Genomic DNA, 12455 nt, shown 5'->3' on the forward strand with positions numbered 1-12455 from the left:
CTTTGTCTGCGCTTTTTAGCTTAAACTGAATGCTGCTTGAGTGTGACTAAGCTTCCTCCTCATGCAAACTACCCTTGAGGAAGTACTGCAGTAATTTTATGCCTGTGTTAATAAACTAGGTTATTGATACACTCCTGGCACAATCAGAGGTTTGACAGTAAAAAACCTACAATAATCTGAACATTTCCAGTCACTTTCATGTGCTTTGTCAAAAACTATTAAAATACAGGAAAGTACTGTGAGTTTCCAAATTAGGCTATCTTTATATGAATGTAAACACCCCGGAAGTTTACAAATACTTTAACAGCAAACTCTATTAAGTCCTGTATGTTTTCAGATTTCTCAAGCTCTCAAATAGCATGTTTGTCCAGCACTACAAGCCAGTTAACAAACATAATACCTACAAGAAAAAATATTGTTGCTTTGTCACATAACACTGCCCTACTATTTTAACACCTCCATCAAACAGCAGAAATCGGCAGAAGTCTTGCAGGCCACTTTATCAGTGAGTAAGAATGCTGAATGTATGCAGAGTCCATGTCCCCAGTGTAATTTGCTTTTCTCCATGTAGATGTTCACACCCCTCTAACAGGTTTCAGAACAATACTCTCCCTTAAGAGTATTTGCTCTTGCTCAGGGATCTCAGTCTCAAGAACAGAAGAATCATATATTTAACAAAGTGGAGGAAGGTAGTCTCCAGATTGTTGTACAGATCTATATTCTAGCGCCGCTGCCTCTACTTAAGACCTGGAATAGTAGCAGACATGCAGTAAATACTTCCAACACTGAGCATTTCATTGCATGCTAAGAAAAATTCTGTTTGTTTTGATAATACAGCCAAGCAGCAACTAGCATTTATTTTGGGGTTTTGTTCCAGCTCCATCAGAGTTAACAGACTTTTGTACAAGTCCTGTTTCACAGAATCTTATGGAAAAAAGAACAGTAGCAGTAATTCAGAAAAAGAATTGTCGTCATCTGATTTCTGTAAAGATAGCCAAGTAAATATGAAAAAGTTAATCTTTCAAAGAGACAAGAGCTAAATATCCTGCTGAATTCAACAGTTTTAGAGTATACAAGGAATGGTTAACTATATTAACAAGCAATCCTTGAAATAAGCAAGGAAGGAACAGGGGCTTTCTTGCCTCTGGCAGTGCACAGCACCATCTCTGGACACCGCTAAGCTATCCATGCCAACTGTGATTTTATTTCTTGGCTTATGAAGCTGCTTCTGAGAAGCTGAATGTTTGCCTTTGGAAAACAATAGGCTGACCCAAATAGCAAGGTTTATCAAAGTATTATGAAAATAGTGCCAAGTGCTTTCCAATGCTTTGAAAATTATTTTTTTCTTATCTAAGCCCTTTTTCACTGTGGAGCTTTTAGTGTCATCTACCTGTAGCACGGGACCTTTACTCATAAAAATATAGCAGTAATATTACCATTTTTGTCTATTAGTCATTGATGTACAGAAGCAGAGAGGGTTTGGCAGTAAACAAGCTTGAGTTCATGCCTCCATTTGTTTTATTTATTTTTGCAGTCTATTTAAAATGGATTCTCTTTTGGGCTTCTTGCTTCTGCAAGCAGTAAATCAGGCAGTGGAGCGAAAGAATGCTTGAAAGGATTACAGCACCAGTTGGGCTTAAACAGCTCCATCATATCAGGGTAAAAAGGTCAACTCCACTGTAATGAACCCAGTGTTTAGGAAGCTAGTGTCTTGTGCTTTTTCACATAAATGTTGTTTTAATTTACGTGATGTTATTATTCCTAGTGTGACTGTGTGATCAGACCAATGCAATTCTATTGCTCCTGAAAAGTGATACTCAACATTTTGCTCTTAATCCAGAATTCGCATATATATAGGTGTATAAAACTACAGAATAATTACCTTCGTGTTCATACGGTGTTATTCAAGTTTCCTGCCCCCCCCCCCCCCCCCCAAAAAAAAAGCTTCCAATTTTCACCTAGCTATATGGTGAGAGCCATAAGGTGTAGAAACTGAAAAATTCCACATTAGCCATTTGTATAAAATGCAAAAGGTAAGTAGGTAATAATGCATAGACCTTTTCCTGTAAAAAACACTTCAGGAGAAGTAACCTGCAAGAGATGAAATATTGAAGCATGTGAACGTTCATGTGGTAAAAAGAAGTTCCATTCTACATGTTTACACATGTAGTTATTGACCTGCTTTTCAGTGAACATTTTCTTCTATTTCTATGTCTTCTTATTGCAGTAAAGAGGAGAAGCTATGTCTAGTTGCTGTCCAACCTATGCAGTTCATAAAGAGCCTAACCTCTCTTGTAATTACGCTAAATCTAAAGGAAGGAATTAAAAGCTCTAAGGAAATGGAGTTCAAAATTCCCTAAGACTTCTAATGAATATGCTGGATCGGGGGCACAAATAATGCAGAAAATTATTTGGCATCCCTAGTCACAGGTTATCAATAACACAGAACTTACAGTCTAATTAAGACAATAGAGACAGCAGCCTATGTTATATGTTTTTCTCTCTTAACACAAATTGGCCATATTGTCACCAGGCCAGAGTTCACTGCTTTTGAAATAATAGGATGTAAAGTGTAGATAATGCCATAAATTAGATTAAACATACAATGATCACAGATGTGGAGGAAATAGTTTGAAAATGCAAAAGCAAATAGGTTAAAATACTACCTCTAGTTGCAATTTAACATTTGCTACTATAATATTACAAACATATGTCTATCATGTAACTGGGGCACAAAGCTGGTCCCATTTACAGGAAAAGTAATACTAAAGTAATGGCTATACTGGGACATGTTAAAAACATCTCTCCATCTACTTCTCTGATTGTACTTTAGGTTAAAACTATCTACATTCATTTGAAAACCATAATTATGTTATAATTAGATATTGATCATTACACATAATGCTTTCACACACAGGTGCCTAATTTTTTTTGTTGTTTAAGTTTCACTCTAGTAAACCTTTAGAGCCAAATTTATCTTTATCATCTTTATTATTATTTTCCCTTAATGACCTGACAACTCAATGCAGGAGATTAGAAAGGAGGCAAGAGGGAAAAAGAGTCATTAATGTGAGTCTAAAAGACCAAGCTATCAGTGAGTTCACAATTTCAGCTTCCAAAACATTTTGAAGAAGCCTGTTGATGGTGCCTTTTAGAAAATCATGTCAGAGACGTTGTATCTGATTGGATGCACATTTAGGCAGCTATTTTCTTGTGACTTATGACATCATTACTTTTTCATAAACTTTGTCATGAACTAAAAAAATACAATGGGAGGAAGCAGGTAAGAAGGAGAAAAAAAAAAAAGAAAAAAAAAACCAGCATGAAAAATGCAGGCATGAAGCTACAGTGAAAAGATTCAGTGTAGAGGAAGGAGATGACAGAAGTCAATAAGCCAGTCAGTTCAGGGCAGAGAAAATCCTGCCAAAGCTGTAAAAAAAATTATCAGATACATAAGGCAGCAAGAGAAAGTTTCTGATGATCTAGTTGTTGGCCATCACTCATGCTGTTTGCTTTAAGTAAATTGAAAGCTCAATTATTATAATATATTCATTTTAGCATCTCAGTATGACTCTTTCTATTTAATTTAAAAATTGAATGAATGACAGTCTCATTAACATGTTACAATCAACTGGAAAGACAGGAGATTTTGCTATTTGAGGAATAGTATGCTTATAATTTAATATAGATTGTATAAAAGAAATGCTAAATAACATGAGAAGAAATGGGAGGGGTAGCATCTATTTTCATTCAGATGAAAAATCTCCTGCAATTTATGTAACAGTAACATAGAAAACAACCTGATAGGTACATTGTAGTAAGAAACCACATGTGAGGTCTACCTACCACTGTTGGGCAGTTAACATCTCACTATTATTTCACTAAATAATCACAGAAAAATAGAGATTATCTAGTCCATGTCAACTTACTCCAGATATCTCTACTTCCAGTTTCTTCTGTAATGAGAATTCTAGTTTGGGAATCTTTCCTTAAAGAGGTGAATATGATGACTTTTATGTCCTATTAGCTGATCATATACTGTTGCAGAGTAAGTATTTGCTAGCTGGTTTACACACGGCACCCTACAGCCATTCTGAATCTCCCCTGGGGCTACACCAGTAAAAAGCAGTGTGCCAGAAATCCGAATTTGGGCCATGGTCTAATAAAACTATCCTGCATATCTGATCCATCAATAATGCCTCATTCTGGGATTTTTCACTCAATCCTCAAATATTTGAATACTGCTTCAGAGCAATTGATTTATGTGCTTATTCTCGACACTATGTTACTTAGAAAACTGTTTCACAAATTGATTCAGTATCTCTTTTAAGCAGTTAATCTGAAGTTCTCCAAAGAGTTACAAAGCTTAAGCTTTGTAATTTATTAGTAGAAATAACAAAAATGAACAGTCACTGCTACACAAGAAAGATTTCTTAGGTCCTTCAGTGTCTTCTGCTTCAGTTCTCTCCTGAGAATCAGGCATTGTTAAAATCAGACATTGACATTTCTCATTTTATGCTCCACTTCAGCATGATATAGTTAATGTTAGACTTTAAGACCACAAACTTTACAGTAGTCTTTTATTGCTGCTCTGTGTCTTCCTGACTTCAAAATTCTCCTGAGCTTTAATTAGGGTCTCTACATCCCTTTTAGGTTTTCAACCTCTTTTAAAAAGCAGCAGGTTCTCTCACCAAACACTGCCTCAGGATTTGTCTGACTACATAATAGTTATTCATTTGAATAAACTCTGAGGTACAAACATGCAATCAGAAGCACAATCTGCACTAAGGAGATGCAGCTACTCTTCCTTCCACAACAGCAGTGAGAAGCCTTGGAACCAGAGTATTACTGCTGGGCTGGGTAATAAAAAAAAAAAAAAAAAAAAAGCAGAACTGAAGAACATCTGAGACTGAATACTGAACAAAACTTTTCTTTTTTCCCAGTCAGAGGACTAGCAAGCAGCTGAACTATGTGAGGACAGAGGAAGCATAGTTCCTTAGATTTTTTTTGAGGAAAAAGAGGACAACATGAAAGTTGCAAAGGCGAAGATTAATGACAATTCCCTAACACATAAAAGAATTTGTCACAAGCTATTTGAAAACAGTCGTAAAAGGAAAAGGCTGATCTTACGCCATTAGAACTTGGGCACTAAATAAAACAGACTGGTGGCAGGCTTCTCAGCTTCAAATGGTATTTTCTAAGGAATACATGTACCCAATAAAAACTAGCGAAATACCTTGTATGAAGCTGAAGCTCTCCGGAAATACAGAAGAAAACCGCTCAGGTTCTGAAACAGAAGTGCATCTGTACCTGTCTTTAGTAAGCGTCAGCAAAAAGGAAGATTTTCAGATGATATCTTAATTTTCAACAGCACCCCTGAAAAGCTCCAGAACTTGTAATAGCTGTAACAAGTTTTCAGTAACTAAGACTTGGAAAACAAAGTGGGAAGCAGTATGGTACAAATGAGAGCAAGTATTTGAGATTATGCAAGAAATGAAACACAAGAGGGAGTAATTCTCAGGGAATAATAAAAAAAACCCCCAACCAACAAACTAACAAAAAAATAAGATAGAAGATTTTGACAGACATAAAACTGAAGAACCAACCCAGAGTCTTAAAAAAGAAAGGTTTGAAGGACAATGTTTGGAGGATGCTGGAAGATGCAGTGATCAGCATTTGCCACTCTTTATACCTGTGTTTATAGAGCGGACAGTATCCTGACACAGCAGCTGTAATAAAGAATATCAGATACTACAAGACTGAAGGCAGAAAGGTATGCCAACCAAGCCAGAGTCTAATTAAACAGAACTTGTAGCAACACACATTCTAATAAACACTACTTTTTTTTTTTTTTTTAGAGAATTCCCAGCTTTGCCCAGCAAAAGAACAAGAGAAACAAAAAAGGCAGTATTTGTTCTGCATTTAAGAACATGTACAGATATGATGAAAGAGCACCAGGAGTCTCAATAGCTTTCCATGGAAGCTTAAGACCTACCAATCCTTATCACCATGTTAAGGATTTGTCCTTAAAATATCCAGTCTGTCTATGAATGCATAGAGATGATATCTTCAGAAAAATGTGCCCACTCAATTTTGAAGCAGGGAAATGAAGTTACAAATCTAAATAGTCATGTATCTTTAGTATCTAATATGTACATATCTAATAGTTATGTATTTTTATACCTATCAAAGTACTTAAGTAGGTAGTTTCCAAATAATCACTCTTGATTTTGTCTTAGTCACCAGAATATTGATAAACAGCTGAAAAGTAGCCCCCCCATATGCTGTTTACAACAACAACAAAGAAAAAATATCTAGCAAAATATGAATATAACAATATACAATTCAAAGTCATTTTCAGAAAAAAAAAAGCCTTGAAAACAATCTGATCCAAGGTAAATAGATTAAATAAAGGTCTGGGTTTTTTTTTTCTTTTATCATATAATGTCCTTCAACATTTGTCCTGTTCAATCTGTATTCTTGCAACTTTCTCATAAAGTCTGCAATGGATTTCTTACAGCAGATAACACTGTTTAGTGCTTTTAATTTTTTATGCCTTAGAACTTAATAGTATCATATTTTCAGTCATGCTAAACTAAGACACATCACAAAAGAAGATTACTAAATGCATGAGGGTTACTAGAGCAGGTCCTATCATTCAGGAGATGGAAAAGAGACTGCCAGGCTAAGACTGTAACCACAGGCACTATCTTGATTCTGAAAAGAAACATGTGGAACTTCAAAAAATTCTAAAACCTGTAAGTCATGAGTCACAAAAATGACAGTAAATTTAGAGATATAAAATTTTCTGTTTCATGCTACCCAAGATAAAATGTCATATCATATATATATATAATTACATATAAAGCCTGCTTCTTTAGGCATCCACTCTATATATCTTGAACAAGCCTTGAATGGCTGCATTTTTTTCATTATGGAAAAGCTGCAGCAATGAATTTTCTATGCAAATGGTTCTGTGCTCTGTGACTTAAGGGGGAGTAAGGACAATTTCCTTTACATTGTATTAAATTTTGCAGAATTCCAGCAAAAGGCTTACTGCTCACTTCCACTACTTAATGGTGCTTTGTACTCGACCTAGAGGCAGATGATGTTATTTATTAAATCATGTGGAAATTGCAAGTATTAAATGCCTGGATGACCCTTCACAGCCCATAGTACCAACTAACAGAAAAGAGGTGTCTGTCATATCTTAAAGCTGTTGTAGTGATGGATCGGCAGAAGAGTCTACCTTCTTACTACATTCATACAGTTCTTTCAATAAAGCCTGAGTACACAGATGTCACAGAGGGACAGACGATTCTTCTTAATCTTTGGCAGCAGCATAAACACTGCAGTAAAGGAATACAAGAGGACTTATTTCCCCTTGTATTTATCTAAATAAACATCCCCCTTATTTATCTAAATAAATTAATTTCTTCTGCAGTTGCTGAGAATGACACGTTCAGGGAAGGTAGAACAGGCTACTACTAAAGTTTAATTACTCCTGTGGAATATTCAAGCAGCTACAGCTAATAGTGTCTGAGTAGTTTCCTTCTCAGAAAGATTTTCACTGTATCCCCTGTGTGGACAACTCCCACGAGACTCATGTGTGTTCAGTAGCCAGAGCAGAACAAAATATCAATATTCACCACTGAGGGACTTTTTTTTTTCTTTTTTTCTTTTTTTCCTGTAAGTCAAAGACAAAAAAATATGCACTGTCCTAGAACCTGGTATGCAACTGGAGGTGGAAAACATTCCCTGAAGAAAAGGACATCTTTAGGAATGGGTTAGTCATTTAGCTACATCTTCAAAGAAAACACTCTAAAAATGAGATTACTGACTTCCTTCCTGGCTCTTCCCAAACAGAAGTAAGAAAGCAAGCTAGTCTGTGGACAGCTTGCATACTTTTCTATTTATCTAGCTAGAAAATCTTCTAGAAATGTTTGTTGTCATTAAAGCAAGATTTTTCACGTAGTATGAATGAACGCCTATGCGTGGTACTGACCATTCACACAATCACTATAAATTGTAGGTAATACATTATGAGACTGTCCATTTTAAGTATATTTTAAATGTATGGTAATTACCTCAACAATGAAATCATTTTAGTACCTAAGTGTTTGACATATACATTTGCTGTACCAGGAATTGTATTACACATTAGCGTTAATGTCCCATAAAGCCGCTACTGCCATAGGAATATCGACAACATTTCCATGCATTCAATGAAATATGCAGAATCAGATGATTAAAATGAAGTGTCAGAGGAACTTACCAACAAATTCATGCTTGTTCTTTGCTTCTGCCTAAAACAGTCAAAGCTGTGATTCAACGAAATTTCAGCAGCAAGAAAACCAGTAGGTGATTTACTTGATTTCAAGCTCACGTTGGGTGGCAAATGTTGTCCATGGGAGTAATAATTCTTACTATGGATGAAACAGTAGTTGCCACTTTTCTGTGAGGTAACACAACATTCTAGCTGGAGAAAACACTGGCTGCTTCAGAGAAGGAGTACCTCCTAGTGCCTGGATTTGTTTGAACTGAATATCGAATTTGCGCTAAGGTAGTGCCGTTCCCATCCTTTGGCAGAAAAAAGGTGCACAGGCAGGGAGGAAGCTATAGTGTTGTCCAGCACATCTCACAATCTGCAGTATCAGGACATAGATTGGGGCGTACCTGCCCTCCAGTATAGACAATGCCATTCCCTACCAGTCCCATTTTCTATCTTTTTTTTTGAGTATAAGTTAAATTACACTCTGCATGCCGGGAACAATATGATAAGCAGGGAAAAATTTCTTGTAAATGACTAACATTGTTTCCTTTACACTCATCCTTTCATTAAGCTGATAGTTATGTAAATTACTTATGGCAAGACTTGAATCAATCTATTTCAGTTCAAATCACACTTAACATTAGCTCTGTAGATGAGTTCATAGATCATGCTTTGTCAACAGAAATGACGGTGATTGCAATTCAGTTTTAGTTTAAACCTAAATTAGTAAAATTCTTTTAAAAGTCTCTCCTGAAGAAGACAATTTATCTCTCTTGCATCCAAACTCTCCAACAGCACTGTACTTTTCTGAATATATACACAGAGAAGAGGAAAATACAGTGCAATATATTCCTTCTGTATATTGAATTGCCTGAAGATTACAATACTACTATGCTGCATTTAATACTCAAATTACTTTCCTGGAGCTGTAAAACAGAAACAGATGTAGGCAGTTTCCCATTTAATGAATTAGGGTTGATAGAAAAATGACACCCAACAAAACTGTTACATTTAAGATGTCAATTTTACAATAATTTGTTAATTCATCTGAACAACATTAAACAATAGTTTGATGTTGTAAGAGGAGATTCTGTGCAGCTTTTTACCATTTCCCTTAGGTTCTTTAGGTGCGGCAGGAATTAAAATTACGCTATCAGAGATATTAAAGATAGAAGAAAATATTTTGTGCTTTTATTATTATTTTTTTTAAAGTCAGCTTTGTTGTGTAGACTTATAAACTAGTTCTTCAGATCCTCTTTAGAACAGTTCGTAACTGGGCTCTAATGATGTAATTATTATCACATTTGATAAGCCTCATTTTAACACCTACACTTCCTGTAAATGAAGAACACAAGCAGAAGCTTAATTGTAGCTGCTTGCTGAATATTTACCTCTCAGCTCAATAAATCATGACGGTTCACCTCTTCCAAAGTCAATAACTATTTAATATTCTATTAAGCTGATGGGAGTAAAAGAATGGTAAACCATGTTTCTGCTATAGCAATGTAATTAACTCAACCAGGGAACAATTCCCTTTTCATTTAAAATGGCAATAAAGCATCCGTTATTCAAGGATGCGATCATTATAGAATTGTGTGGAAAGAAGTGAACCCTGTAAACTTGGACTTAATTCAGTTTTCTGAGTGGGAATTTAAAAAAACTGTAAAATTATAACTTTACTACTTTAGCGCCATACTATTTGTGAAGAAATTTTTATGTTGAGTCCTCAGCTGATGATAGCTCACCTAACTGGATAAAGTCAGGGAGAAAATAATGTAGAATTTTCATTCATAGATTAATAGTGAATATGCTGTCCTTTAAAACAGCCAAATTCTAGATAGCCTCAGCTCATTATATGTTAGAGCTTTGGAATCCCTTAATTTATAACAGTTGGATTATTCCCATGGTAGAGCAAGATAGATTTACACTATCCTTCCTCCATTTAAAGGGACTTGACAAGACTGAGGGAAGGAATCAGTTCTTCAAAGAAGAATGTGATTTCAAAGAAAATATCATGCCACTTATTAAGAATTAAAAAAACAGCTTTTTCACAAAATCTGAATTTGGCTTCCTCCCTCCTTTTGTCTCCAGGTGCAGCACTGCGGAAGAGGGGAAGAAGGATAATAACAATCACTATTTGTTTTTAATTTCACCTGCATTCTTCATCTCCTTTCTCCATGACAGAGACAGCAAAGGGCCACAGCAGTCAGAACTAAACCTAACCCATTTGCTCCTGTAGTCTTTAGACAACTGAATTAGTTACAGACTAACTGATTAGCTGCTGCGTTTTACCTATCTATGACTCTGCTCAGGTCTTATGCTTTTCTACTGCTTTTCAACATGTTCGTCTCCTTACAAAGTCCACAGATTTTATTAGCATCTTTTCTAACAAAATAATCTATTGGAGGAAAATTACGGAGCATGTAAACTGATAAATGGCTGAGTAGCACTTCCACAAGGTGCCCTACGTGTATAAATTAAATCTCACTCAAATTTAGTGAATTCCAGTACAGCAAGCATGCTAAGATAAAAAAGAAAAAAAAAAAGAGTATCTAAGTAATTCCCTTGTAATTCAGTGGGGTGCTTGCAAGGATCTGAGCTCAATAGTATGATCAGGAGATCTACCTCTAAGTTACGTCTAACATCTCCTGCTTCTGACATGGACAAGGTGGGTGGGTTTGGGTTGTGTTTTACTAATTGGATCATTGTGCAGGCCTCTGGATGTGGCTTTAGGACACTAAGCTGATGTTGTCACTGTCCTCTTCCTTAAGTTTATATATCCCAGAGGAATCAGCCTTTGCTGGGGAAGTTTGCAGTGGAACAGCCTTCTGAGCTGCTGGTAAGTAGGCATCCTTATGAAGTGACAGATCAGTGAAGTTAATCTACATATAGCCATACTGTGCATTTGTACACTGGTATGGGTACAAACTGATCAATTCTGCAGCCATTGCTGATACCAATAGAAATATATAAAATCAGGATTCAACTTCTCTAATATTCACTGATATACATTTTATATATTTTTCTCTGCCAAAAATAAATATTTGATTAAAACAACACTGAAGTTCAGTTCCTTAGTCTCTCAGACAATTGTACCTCTTTTTTCTTTTTAACACATGTGGAACTACACAAACTGACACCACCTGAAGATTTGGCATGCTACATAGTTCTTAATAATAAGAAGATGCAGATTAATGTGCCTTTTTTTTTATTAGTAAGTAGTGGAAAAGAAAAATGTGGAACTAATTTTTTAAAGTTTCACAATGTGGTGGGTGGACCATGACTGGGCAGAAACTAAGATGGAAAAGTTCATGGGTTGAGAAAAAGACAGGGAGATTCCTTACCAATTACCATCATGTGCAAAACAGACTCCACTTGGGGAAAATGAATGTAATTTATTACCCATTAAAATAGAGTTGGATGGTGAGAAAAAAGTCAAAACTAAATCACCTTCCCTCCCTCCATCCATCCTTCTTCCCAGGCTCACCTTCACCTCTTCACTCCCAACTCCTCCACCTCCTTCCCAGACAGGTGCAGGGGGATGGGGAATGGGGGGGCTGCAGTCAGTCCATAACAGCTTCTCCCTGCTGCTCCTTCCTCCTCACACTTTTCCCTGCTCCAGCCTGGGGCCTTCCCACGGGCTGCAGGGAAACACCCGCCCCACCGGGGGCTCTCCCGGGGCCGCAGGGGCACCTCTGCCGGGGCGCCTGGAGCTGCTCCTCCCCTCCTCCCGCCCTCCCCTCGGGGCTCGCAGGGCTGTTTCTCACCCCGCTTCCCTCAGCCCTGGCTGCCGGGCAGCCTTTCGCCCTTTCTCACAGGGGCTTTCCCGCCGCGGCTGAGGGGCTCAGCTGTGCCCTGCGCTGGGGCCGCTGGAGCCGGCGGGAACCGGCTGTGTCCGGCAGGGGGCAGCCCCGGCCGCCCCTCACAGGGGCCGCCCCTGCAGCCCCCCCACTGCTGCTGCTGCCGCCAGACCTGAGCACCTGCACCCTGATGCACATCATAACTGTAATTTATACTATGAAGCAGGAGAATATAAAGGTGTTACAAGACCATATTTGCTTTAAAACTCTGCACACGTTAATTTTTTTTGCACTTTACGTTTAGCCCCACCAGCAATAACATTACAGATCTATACAGACAAGCTAAGTGTGAAGCATATAATCAGTCTTTTGGGAAATAACAT

This window comes from Gavia stellata, chromosome 3, assembly GCF_030936135.1.
Source record: "Gavia stellata isolate bGavSte3 chromosome 3, bGavSte3.hap2, whole genome shotgun sequence".
In the NCBI taxonomy this organism is placed as follows: domain Eukaryota; kingdom Metazoa; phylum Chordata; class Aves; order Gaviiformes; family Gaviidae; genus Gavia; species Gavia stellata.